Source organism: Anguilla anguilla, chromosome 18 (genome assembly GCF_013347855.1).
Source record: "Anguilla anguilla isolate fAngAng1 chromosome 18, fAngAng1.pri, whole genome shotgun sequence".
In the NCBI taxonomy this organism is placed as follows: domain Eukaryota; kingdom Metazoa; phylum Chordata; class Actinopteri; order Anguilliformes; family Anguillidae; genus Anguilla; species Anguilla anguilla.
In genome coordinates, this window is record NC_049218.1 from 31,394,695 (window position 1) to 31,408,321 (window position 13,627).

At 42.2% G+C, this 13,627-nt stretch overlaps 1 long non-coding RNA gene across 2 annotated transcripts; it reads left to right on the forward strand.

Annotated features, from left to right (window-relative positions):
- Positions 1-370: 370 nt before the first annotated feature.
- LOC118218475 lies at positions 371-9,741 on the forward strand. Of its 2 annotated transcripts, XR_004763419.1 has the most exons (4): positions 374-401; positions 2,338-2,340; positions 9,193-9,378; positions 9,607-9,741. It is a non-coding gene; the product is annotated as an uncharacterized LOC118218475 (long non-coding RNA). The 2 variants fall into 2 exon arrangements; XR_004763418.1 differs by lacking the exon at positions 2,338-2,340 and having other exon boundaries at positions 371-401.
- The last annotated feature ends 3,886 nt before the right edge of the window (positions 9,742-13,627 follow it).

Here is a 13,627-nt window from a genome sequence, read left to right on the forward strand (position 1 = left end):
ATTTAAACTGATATTTGAAAAAAATACAGATGACAAATGCTTTCAAGTTCAATAGCTCCTAGAGAATAGGGCCTAGGACCATCAAACTACTTCTAAATTGTTCACAAACAATGGCCACAAGATGCAGAGCCTATGCTTTGTGCATTATTGCCTCATGCAATTTTACACAAATATTTCCAATTATGAATTTAAACTGATATTTGAAAGAAGTACAGCTGACAAATGCTTTCAAGTTCAATAGCTCCTAGATAATAGGGCCTAGGACCTGAGCTGCAATTGTTAAATTTCTATCCTGTGGAGGGCAGTAATACGCCTAGTTGGGTCTACACTGCCGAAAACTGACAAGAAGAAGAAGAAGAAGAAACTTGTGAATGTTCTCCACAGCTACAGCGTTTGAGAAGGTAAATTACAAATTTTGCAGCAATCCGACGTTAACAATGTAATAATGGCTTCCAACAAACTTGAACTTTACTCGGAACACAGCTCTTAGTGTTGATACCCGAATATCGCCATACATTTAACCTAGTTTGCAAGAAAAATCAATGTTTACAAGTTTACATCGATGAATGGACACGCTAGCTAGCTAGCTGTGTAGATAGCATTAGCTAGATAGCCATCAGTTAATGAGTAACTTAGAGTATGAGTTACTTAAACTATGAGTAACATCAGTTGAGTAACTTAATGAGTTAATCAATGAGTAACTTAAACTATGAGTAACATCAGTTAATGTAACTTGCCCACCTCGTAAATGTTAGCTAATGCTTTAGTTTATACTTTAGTATTTTGTCACGTATAAGTCTTCTATGGTTACTATTTACAAAGTACAGTCCAACATAAATGTATCTTGTTTCTTGCTACCTGCCCTAGTATTTAACGCTCCATTGGCTAGCATGAGAAAAAATGGATTCGTTATTTTCATGAAGTTAACTAAGATACAAAGTTGAAAGGATGTTTAAGCTTTCTATAGCCTCTGCATGTGGTGAATGCCAGTGAAAGTGTTTTAATGTAGGCCTATGTGTAATTCAAGATGGGGAAATGGATTTATGTGCAGTTCTGTGAAAAGTATTTGCCTCCTTCCTGTTTTCCTCTGTTATTGCATGTTTGTCACACTGAATGGTTTCAGATCTTTAGACAAAATGTAATATTAGACAAAGGCAAACTGAGTAAAGACGAATCACATTTTTAAAAAATTATTTCATTTATTTAATGAAAAAAGTTATCACTAATATCAGACATCAGTTCAGTTTGGCTCAAGTTTATCTGCCATATTCTGTAGGAACTGAATTGGAATTGGGGTGAGTAGAGCTTAACCCTCCTGTTCTGTTCATTTTTTAGGTACAGCAAAAATGTTCCCGGGTCAATCCCCATACAGGGGGGGTTTGCAAATACATGAAATGAACCATTTTCATTTAAAATGTTGATTACACTAATTAAGGCCAGTAGAAGAAGTTTCATACTGAAAAAATAATTTTAAGTATTTTTCCTAGATTTTCAAACTTTAAAAAGGGTCAATTTGACCCGCAACATAACAGGAGGGTTAAAAGAGAAAGGCCCTCTTATCTATTTTTTGATTTTTTTAAAACAATCTACAATACAGACAATACACAAAAGAGAAAAAAGCAGGCATTAGATAAGGTAAATTTAAAAAAATGTATTGTGGAAAAATAGGAATAATCTCTATGCGCAAAAAAGCAATGTGACAGCCACTACTACTACTGAGTAAAAGGCACTAGTGATTATTATTGAGACTACACACCATGGTGGCGCAGGCGGCTGGTGGTAGCCTTAATAGACTGGTATCGTCTGTGACTAACGTTAGGTTCACTTATTAGAGTGCCTTTTAAGGACTATTAGACTACCTCTGGTTGGTTATATTCATTTATAGCTAGCTAGCTAACGTTAGCCTCCTAACGTAACAGCTCCTAAGCCTTTCCACGGTCGCCTAGGGTCCTGTGCACTTAACTGGCATTCTAGTTTCTGTTAGTACTGTTGCTTGGCAACCCTGATACTTTTCTCAAGATAAGGTTTTTTGTACAAGGAGCCGTCGGCTGGTTTGAAAGCAGTTGAACGCGCACTGAGTTTATCTTTCACGTTTCTATTGAAGGCTTTTGGTCGGGCTGTGTTCAGCTCTGTTGCTTGGCACATGTGTATCGATCCAAAAACTAATTGAGTCTATTGTGACATCACAATACTCGGCAGGGTCTGGGGTTGCGTCCTCTGAGCAGCGCTGCAGAGAGCTCACTGTTGCTTTTGTGCTTTCTGTCTTCCGCGTGTATATTCCGCGGCAGCAGAAAGACAGAGGCATGATTATTGTTTGTGATTCCTAAGCACACAGAGAAGGTTTGGATTCTGAAACCTTAAATTTGTTGAGGGGAGTCAAACTGAGACTCAGAAAAGGCTGGCATTTGAATGAGCCTGCAGGCTGGGACTCATCCTGGACTTCAAAGAACCCAGAGCCGAGTGCTAAAATAATAAGTTACTCGGACTTCCTCGGGATGAGCAGGCCATTTGGCTCTCTGGAATGTTGCCATCTGGACACAACTAAGATAAGGGGAACTGGTCTTTTTAGCTGCGTTTCCACCGCAGGAACTTTACCCTGGAACTAGGAACCTTTTGAGGAACTCAGTGCATTTCCACCGCAGGAACTAGGGTCTAAATTTAGTTCCGGGGGCTTTATTTTACCCCCAAAAAAGTTCCTGCTCGGGGAGTAGTACTTTCGAAAAGTACCGGAACCTTTGGGGTGGGGCGCAAGCGCTGAAAATTTCTGATTGGTCGACTACTTGCAGTGTTATTTTTTTTTATTTCAACCGCCATGTTTAAAAATCTGCACCCGCAAACCGATTTATTTTCATAATAACTTCAAATCAAACTTGTATTTTATGCGGCGCAGTAGCCTAGTTTTGGTTATAGCCTGCCAACGTCTTGGAATTATAACGTGTGCTCTTCTGTTCTTTTCTTGCTTTAGTATTCGTTTTATTAAATGCTAAGCATTCGTGCTGGGACAGAATATTACCTACCAAAACATTCAAACGGATTAATTTGGTTGCTGAATATTTTCTTCCGGATTTTCTTTGTTACCCCGTTGTAATTGACTCAAAACGTTTGATACAGTTATGTGAGGTATGCGGTAGTTCTGCGTAGTTCACATTGGTGATACAGTAAAAGCAAATTGAAAATCACCTTCCGCACTTTTTTCAGGGTAAAATAACAGGTTAATTCTAGTAATCGTCCCTTTAGCTTTTTCAGACTGCCGTAATTTTACTCTGCCATTCTTCAATTCCACAAAAAGACCAGGAAGACTATGGACTAATTTATGGTGCATGGTTCGCATCTGGAGGGCACACTTCGCTGCTCGGCTAGCAGTAACTTCGAAGGAAAGCAAACGGTGGCTGTACCACTGCTAATTTAAAAATGTTCATGCAAGTCCGAGTTTTCGTTCTATTCTTGTCATTTTGCGATTAGCCTATATGGAATTGACGATGAGAAAGTAATCAAACAGCAAATTGTTTACAACGTGTGCATGTTTTCTGTTGTTGTTGCCAGTTATATTGGAAATGTGAATGCATTCTGTCGCCTCGGATGTCAAGACATGAAGGTGAATGTTCGCATAAAAACATAATGAATGTGTTTGAGAGGCTATATAAAACAGTTACAATCTGACTATTGGCCTGTTATTTCCTATTTGTTGCATAACAACGGTCCAAGTTCAACTACCAACGACAGTTTTGCTTGACAACGGTGAAATATGCCCAAACGGCTGCAGAAGAATATTTCAATTCCAGGTGATTCAATCGATAAAAATCAATAAATACAAAAGTAACCATATACAGTCATTGTTGGTAGCCCGTTGTATATAAGTGGAATAAACCCCTCCGGGCTGTCCCAGTTATTAGAAAATAATGTAGGCTACTTCGGTGGTAGTATGGGGTTACAGAAGAAATCATAGGACAGATGGACCGACGACAACATCGCTTTTTCATACGTCAGTGGGCTAATTTGCCTAATCTTCGCGGGACTTTAGACCGCGGTGGAAACGCAGACAACCATGGGCTGAAGGAACCTTTTAGTTCCTTGAAAAGTAGTTCCTGGGACTAAAAGTTCTGGGTACTTTTGGTGGAAACGTGGCTTTTGTCTATGGTTGTGGGGGTGTGTGTGTTGGGGTCATTAATGGTAAAAAGATCATCAGGCCTCTGGCAAAATGGTGGGGCAACTGCGCTTGACAGTACCACAGTGCCCTTATGTGGTCCCCTCTGTCATTACACTTTTTATTTTCTTTTCTCGATCTGGACTTTAAACCATGTAAAATGGTTCAACAAAAGGGTATTTTCATGACAAATGCACCATAATATTACATCCCCTGGACACTTTTGGTATGGGCGTATTCAGGGAAATTCAAGAAATTGAATGAAATATGTTTCATACCAAATAACATTTAATAAAACATAGTTTCAGAAAACTCAGGGAAAAACTAACACAATGGAATGTCCTCTCTGGTAATCATCTCCTTTTCCCGATTTCCCCACTTATTGTTTTAACAGCAGCCTCCAAATGGTGGGGGCCGAAATTCGAGATTTATTATTCGGCCAGGTTAATTTATGGCAATGCCGCCTCGATCAAACACGGGATTTGGCCTAAAAGGAAGGGAGACAATCCTGTCGAGGAAGATCGCAATCGACTTCCCACACTGCGCAGACTCTGTGATTTTGTGTGTAGCCAAACAGGCTGGGTAAGAACTTTTTACTCTGTATTTATGTTTTTAAACCTTATAATTGATTGTGAATTTGAAGCTAATGACCTACCTGCCTGTTAAATAAATTCTTCTTATTTTTAACTTGCGTGGTCTTCATGACTCTAATCCATTTTATCTTCTTTTCAGCCGAAATTCCGATTAAATACTCAGGGGGACAATTATGACTAGGACCTACTGATCAGGGGTCAAGTACAGCGAACGTCTTTAGTGAGGTCTTCAAGTTAGATAGGCGACCACGATCTGCCCGCTAACGGGATTGGTGGTATTGGTTCTAGTGTTTTGGCTTAAGAGGACCCATGGGCGTTATACGCCGGTTCTTGTCAAATTCGCCTTAAGGAGCCCGATAGATACACACTGTCCTGGGCTCATAACTATCGATGCACAAAGGAAGGCATGTATTATGGTGGTCAGCCTCCTACCCTCTGGGTCCTTCACCGAACTGAGATTTAACAATAGTGCTAAACCCGGGAGCATATATTGAGGAATGATGGCACAAGATAGAGTCGAGTGTAACCACTCCCAAGTTCCACGTATAGTTAAACCCAAATTTTAAATTCTAATTTCATTTGGAGTCAGATTATCACGAGAGTAAAACATAGTAACTGTTATGCTTACTTGCTTTGGTCATGAATATATTTGATGGGTTGTTCCACGCATTTGTGAATATTCTGATGCTCCCATTGGAATATTGACAGTCCGGCGACAGATCAGATATATCTCTGATGACAGCATAGCCTCGTTTGCGAACGGAGAGTAACCAGAATGCTACTGGCCCGTTTCAGGCCAGTCTTAAGCGGGATATGAAGCAGCGCCTTCATATCTAACCCGCGGCGACGGAACCAGTGCATTCTTAAGTGTAATTGTGCCCTGTTCTTACGAACAGAGGAAAAATAACCAACATCTTCGTTTTTGACTCACACCAGCCAAAGGAAAACACGCGGTGCCTTCCCCTCCGGCTACAAACCCTCATTGGTCTAGCTGTGAGGTGTTTACAGATTTATACAATATGTCATCTGTATACATGGATAGTTTGTATTCTTGATTGCTGATTTGTAAACTGGTGGTGGAATCTAATATTCTGATTTTGCAGGCATATGGTTCTACTGCTAGCTTAAGTAGTAGTGGTGACAATGGACAACCCTGTTTTGTGCCCGGATGTAGATTGAATGGATGAGAATTATGCCGTTTGTAGATATGGAGATGTGTGGATTGTTAAAAGAATATTCATTTACCCTGACTCTGTCTTTCTCTCTCTCTCTCTCACACACACGCATACACATATTTGCACACACACACACAGTCTCTTCTCTCTCTCTCACACACACACACACACACACACACACTCACACACACAGGCTCTCATCTCTCTCACGCACATGCACAGACACACAGTCTCTTCTCTGTCTCACACAATCTTTCCTTCTCTCTCTCTCTTTCTCTCTCACACACACACACACACTCAGACACAGTCTGTCCTCTCACACACACACCCACACACAGTCTCCCCTCTCTCTCACACACATGCACAGACACACAGTCTCTTCTCAAATTCAAATTCAAATTCAAAATGCTTTGTTGGCATGAAATACATTTGTACTTATTGCCAAAGCGTACACACACAAACAGGAATAGGAATACAAACAACAGTGAAATACAAACAACATTGTGGTAACGACAACAATGCAATTAACAGTGTGGTAATGGCCACAGCGAGTAGGCTATATAATAACAATAACAGTAATAATAATAATAATAATAATAATGTAGAAAAAAGAAAATGGAAAAAAAAAAAGATAAGAAAGAATTAATAATTAAAATAAATATATTTGTGGTGGCCAACCAGTGTCCCTCAGATTATGGCAAGCCGAGATGTACTTTGCTGCTAGTGGAGCTGTTGGCCTTTCTCCTAGCAGGATTTGCATTTTTGTCTCATTTGTTTGGGAAAGGAAGTCCTTTATAATTAGAGAGAATTTGTTGAAATAATGTGTCCTAATTTCTGAATATTTTTCACAATGTTCTCTCTCTCACACAATCTTTCCTTTCTCTCTCTCTCTCTCACACACACACACACACACACAGTCTCTCCTCTCTCTCTCTCTCTCTCTCTCTCACAGACACAAAGTCTCTCCTCTCTCACACTCACAGTCTCTATTGGTTTATCAAGTGGATTTTGACAGTCATTTACGGTTGATTACAATTTATTTAGCCATTCTTTAATTGCAATATGATGTGTTTTTTGACTGATTTCACAGTATAGATTTTCAAAGTATTGTTCCAAAATAGCTCCATCACTAGTGGCTAATTCTTGTTGTTTTGCTGTGCTTAAATTGTTCCACAAATCCCAGAACTGGATTCTTCAATATCGTTAAATGTTTTATGTATGTCATTTATTTGTTTCTATTTTATGGTATTTTTTATTTCTTTTAGAGCTTGACAGTACCTGTGGAGTGTATCTGAGTTGTTATGTTTATGATTTGATAATATTCTTATGTTTCTTTGAGCATTTTCTGTTAATAGTTAATTAATTCAGTTGATCTCTTTGCTTTGGTGAATTTATCTGCACTTGTTTCAGCCCATCTGTATTATTGATGAAGATTACAGCTTACAGGGCTGTGTGTATTAATTTCTGCAGTCTCCAGTTCTTTTCAGAAATATCCTGAATTTGTTATGGCCTGAAATGGGGGTTTGTTGCCTGGCAGTGAATGCGCTGGTGGAGGAGGGGTCCATGTCAGTGATGACGTAGTCAACAGCACTCGTCCCGAGAGCTGAGCAGTAAGTGAACCTTCCTAAAGAGTCCCCTCTGATCCTGCCTTTAAGGATATACAGACCTGTGGCTTGACAGAGATGCACTAACTCTCTACCGTTCTTATTTATTATATTGTCTGGGGTTATTTCTTTTTCGTAGCGGTTGGTGTGAATGTTTCCCTGTGTGTCGACACAGTCCGGTTCTGTCCCTGTTCTGGTGTTAAAACCCCCACACTGTCACACATCTCCCTGGGCGTGGAAATGGCATATTTCTGTTTGCAGAGTGTTAAAAAAACTGCTCATTATAGTATGGAGATTCATGTGTAATTCATAAGCTTACACACAGGTATGTATTATTTTCCCAATCCGCCATTTCTTTATTCAGTTATATCCATAAGTGAGATTGTTCTTTTTTAGTAACTGTCATGTGTTCTGCAAGTTCCACTTTGTACCACGCCAGTGTTCCTCCTGAGTTTCTGCCTTGTCGTACTGTTCTTAATTTTATAGAGGGCACTATAATTTCACCATAACCTGGGGCAGTGTGGATGAGGGCATCTTTTCGGCACCAAGTTTCAAGAAAAATCAAAATGTCATCGTTAGAAATGTTTTTGAGGAATTCTGGGCCTGTGCTTTTCAGCCCAAACACAGAGGACCACAGACCCTGTATGTCCCTACAGCTAATTTGGAATGAACTCATTTTCCATAAAACAACATTGACTGTATTTTCAGTGAAACAAAATGCATTGTTGATAACAAGATGCTACTCATTTATGCTGATATTGTTATTTAGTATTTGTATAGTTCAATTCAAATTGGAATTGATTCAATTGATTAAGATTGATATGTATTCATAAGCTCATATTAGTTCAGCAGCCTATCACAAAGGATGCTGAGGAGGTGTGTGATCTCACCTAGCTCAGGTGGAGGGGCAGGTAGGACAGGGGTCAGGGCGGTTGGGACAGGGGCTAGGGCGAGTGGGACAGTGGGTGGGACAGGGGCCAGGGCGAGTGGGACAGGGGCCAGGGCGGTTGGGACAGGGGCCAGGGCGAGTGGGACAGGGGCCAGGGCGGGTGGGACAGGGGCCAGGGCCGGTAGGACAGGAACCAGGGCGGTTGGGACAGGGGCCAGGGCGAGTGGGACAGGGGCCAGGGCCGGTAGGACAGGGACCTGGGCGAGTGGGACAGGGGCTGGGGCAAGTGGGACAGGGGCCAGGGGCCAGGGCTGGTAGGACAGGGGCAAGTGAGAGTGGGACAGGGGCCAGGGCTGGTAGGCCAGGGGCCTGGGCGAGTGGGACAAGGGCCAGGGCGGTTGGGACAGGGGCCAGGGCGGGTGGGACAGTGGGTGGGACAGGGGCCAGGGACGGCAAGACAGGGGCCTGGGCGAGTGGGAAAGGGGCCAGGGCGGGTGGGACAGTGGGTGGGACAGGGGCCAGGGCCGGTAGGACAGGGGCCAGTGAGAGTGGGACAGGGGCCAGGGCAAGTGGGACAGGGGCCAGGGCGAGTGGGACAAGGGCAGGGCCGGTAGGACAGGGGCCATTGTAAGGGCCCCGGGCCAGCGTAGCTGGGCTTGTGTTGGTGGGTGTGCACTCTTGGGGGGCTGCGGGGAACTGGGGGGGGGGGGGGAGCTGATGGGTTGCGTCCCAGTGCCACATCTTTTAGCGTTTTAGTGAAGACTTTTTCCACACCCTCTTTGTTTAGACGCAGCCCGTTGTAGAGGTACCAGGGGCCGATGGTGGAGCGACGGGCCAGGTGCATGCTGGGAAGCGCAGCGCAGCCTCTGGCGATCTCTGTGTTGATGTCCCAGATGACATGAAGGGGGACATCGGTCAGTGGCGGCAGTGTGGAAATGACCACCCGAGAAAGGGCAGCAGTGCAGTATAATGGGTAAGGAGTCTGGTCTTGTAACCTAAAGGTCACAGGTTTGATTCCCGGGTAGGACACTGCCGTTGTACCCTTGAGCAAGATACTTAACTTGCATTGCTGCAATATATCAGCTGTATAAATGAATGCAATGTAAATGCTATCTAAAAGTTGTGTAAATCTAGAAGTTTCTGCTAAATGCATGTGATGTAATGTAATGTAATGCTGTTCGCTGTGCTCTTGTCGCTGCAGATGGAGATGTGCCTCAGAGGGAGCCTGGCCAGAGCAAGCTCTCTAAACTCTGCAAGCTCCATCTGGAGCAGGGCCAGGGTCTCCCTTCTGTGTCGGGCATCATTTTGGGGAGAAGCGAGGGCAGCGCAGGGCCGGCTGGGTACAGTGGTGGGTACAGTGCAGGGTGTGGCTTCCTCTGGGTCTGAATCCTCAGCTTGTGTGATGAGCAGACATTTACCCTTCTGTGCTTTTACATTACATTACATTACAGGCATTTAGCAGTCTCTTATCCAAAGCGACTTACACAACTTTTTTACATTGCATCCATTTATACAGCTGGATAAATACTGGAGCAATGCAGCTTTAAGTACCTTGCAAAAGGGTACAACCTGGTTCTGCTTGGGAAGTTAACTTGTGACCTTTAGGTTACAAGACCAGCTCCTTACCCATTATACTACACTGTCACCATTATACTACATTATTCTTTGTAAAATAGCCAGGCTGGCTACACTAGCACTTTGGATGAGAGCGGACTCGTTTGTATAGATCAGTGGTCTTCAACCCTGGTCCTGGAGAGCTACAGGGTCCTGCTGGTTTTTGTTTTCACCTTAAAATCAGCACCCAGTTGAGACCCAAGACACCGGGTGAGTTGAGTTAACTGTGTAATCAACTGCTCTAATTGATTCATGAAGTGCAGAGTCACTATGAAAACCAGCAGACCCTGCAGCTCTCCAGGACCAGGGTTGGAGACCACTGGTTTAGAACATACACAATACATTGTTAAAATACCTTATTGTTGCTGAAAGTTTGTTTTTTCATTATTAACGCCATTAAATCACTTTTTTCCCACAGTACTCATCTGGGTAGTATTGTGGGCATCTAACTGAGTTGGGTTTTGTTTGTTTTTGTTTCCATGCACCACGTTTTGTGTAGATTAGTGTGTTATTACAGCCAGTCTTACATAGTTCTACCTTTCTACAGTCAAATGACTAAAACTCATTTGAGTAGTTGTATGGGGGACTGTCTGTAGAAGTGCACTAATGGAGAGCGGGGCCTGTACAATTAAATGCACAAAATCCTCCCAATGAAGTAGTATAACCCCATGATGGGTTGATGAAGGCCCACACACTACTTTTCCCCCTCCAGTCAAGCCACACACTCCCACTCTCACTGACTTTGCTCAGGTGTGGCACTCGGGGAATCAAACCATCAACCTCTACCTCCTGAGGATCGGTCTAACCTTCTACGCCACAGAGTCCTTCGCATGCATCAGTCATTTTTTCGCGCACTTAAACAGCACAACGGACAAAAGCTGCCCAAACTGAAAGTGGAAAGCAGGGATTGAACCCCAGCCCTTTCGGCTGTGAAACAAGGACCATTCCTCTGCACCACCGTAAGTTTCACATGCTCCCTTGTCCTTCCTGCAGGGAAATCAAGAATGTGAGTCCTCAAAAATGGAAGAGAGCAAATAGAAGAAACAGGGCTCAAACCTTCAACCTCAGCATTCAGACCCCATGTCAGTGCCACCACACCACCATCATCTTGGTGTTCTCTCTGGTTCCAGCAGTGCACAGAAGGTAAGACTACAGAAATATGAGTAAAGTAAAGAACCAGGAAGCTTTGTGACTGTAAGCGAACGCATTGCTTCAGTGCCAATGTCTCCTATGCGATTCTGAGTGTTCTGCAGTAGATAGAAGATGACATGACCACATAAACACACAAGAACAAAAGACAAAGGTGACAGGTGTGCCTGATGTTAAGTAGTTGGTTAAAATGATGCCTTTGAAGGTTTTCCTCCGCCGTGATTAAAAATGAGATGGTTAATATAGCCGGTCCTACACTTCAGAGAACACTGATCTCCTGTGTTTTCATAAAGTGCGGTGGATGTGTGCTGGGGACAGGGCTTGTAAATGCACATTATTTTCATTTAATTAATGAAAGGTAACTGAGTGTATGTTCTGCAATTTTATTCATCTTTGAAAGTTGCGCTGTCATTGCTCGATAAGAAATACACAATACACACAGTTTTAGTTTCAGTAGATATTTATTATTCCTAGAAGGTTCATTGTGCGCAGCATTAAAAAACTTTATACATTTGACAACCATACTAAAAATAATCTTGGAACATAACGAGAGTGCAGTTACTTTCTTAATCTGACGTGCTCTGCTGTAATACCATTTTTTGTCCAGCAGAGGCATTAACTAATCATTAACTTGTCGCTCCCTGCACTGATTCTACTGGTACACTACCCTGTAAACTACACCTTCCTGTAAACAAAGTTGGGCCCAGTTAAAACAAGCATTAAAAAAATAAAAGAAAACAAATTCAAAATCAAATCAAGATAATGGTGACACCTATTGATGGTGACACCTATGTATATTTACATATTATAATAACATGTTTAACTGGCTCAGACATGCCACACTCCCACATTGCCATTATGGATGTTTCCCTACCACCTATAAACATTGATTTAACCCACAGTGCATCAACCTTAATCTTGTCTTAAACTGTATTCATCATTCTTCCGGTATTTAGATGTACAAACAACATCAAGTTCACTGCTTCTGGTGACCTCTTTTTGCTTTATTTTTCTATAAATTTGTATGTAGCAATGTAGCTCCAGTCCATAAAATGTACAGAGAACCTAAGAAATGACCATTGTCCCCTTTATTCGATTGATTACGTTTTGACCAACCGTGACGCATTATTTGTATTTTTGAAAGCACTTATGGGATTTGTAGTCAATAAGTAGTTGTGATCGCTAAATCGGATCTGACATTGGACTTCGAAAGCCCATGTGCTGCACAACAACAGTACTCGACCGAAAGGCAAATACATGTTTTGTTGCAAACCAAAGTTAACTGTGTAATGGTTGCCAGCTAATTTGAACTTTACTTGGAAATACACTTCTCTTTGATGTCCGATGTTGTCCTTACATTGCATCAATAAATGAGTAAGCTAGCAAGCTGTGTAGATAACATTAACTAGATGGCCAACCAGCTACTTAACGTAAGCGAACTAGTTTGTTGTAAGCAGCCATGCCACTCCACTCCTGTTAATGTGGCTAATGTTTAATGCTTCTGGTCACGTCGTGAAGTATGCAAGTCTTTTGAGAGAGTTTTTTGTTTAAATAATTCTCGTTGTAAGCCACTGTCAGTTTAGCTAACTAAACATGATGGCAGGGATGTTTGCTTTCTCTGGCTGTCCCTCTAATTTATATAAATTGGATAGCAGGCATGTTTACAGTGATGCACTTCAGTTAGCAGCAATAGCTAGCTGGTTTCCTTGGCTGAATTGATTGGTCTGATATTTTTGTGACTACAGCTTACACTTAATGTACGGATTTGGCTAAATGTTGCATCTGTCGTGTCAGGCATTATTCCATCATTCTGTTCCAGACTTCATACCGTCTTATTATTACTGTGGTCAAATATAAGTACTGTACATATAGTGTATGTTGTACGTACAGTAGTGGTCACAACTGACAGCCCTGTTTCATGCCTGGATGTAGATTGAATGGTAAATGGACTGCATTTATATAGCACTTTTATCCAAAGCACTTTACAATTGATGCCTCTCATTCGCCAGAGCAGTTAGGGGTTAGGTGTCTTGCTCAAGGACAATTCGACACGCCCAGGGCGGGGTTTGAACCAGCAACCCTCCGACTGCCAGACAATCGGTCTTACCTCCTGAGCTATGTCGCCCCATATGGATGAATGGATGTGAAATTGTGCCATTTGTAGATATAGAGACTTGTGGATTGTTACATGAAATATTTATATATTTTATGAATTTTGTCTGATTGTGAGTATATATTGTTGTTATTTTCATTCAATGTCCAGGCCACATACTGCTGCAGAAAGGGTACTGTTTTGTTTGATGAATATGGTTGCACACACACACACACAGAAGATTCTCCCCTGCCACATACACACACACACAGACACATGTGCATTGCACACGCACAAACACAGACACACAGTCTCTCCTCTCTCTCACACGCACACGAACAACACAGACACACAGTCTCTTCTGTCT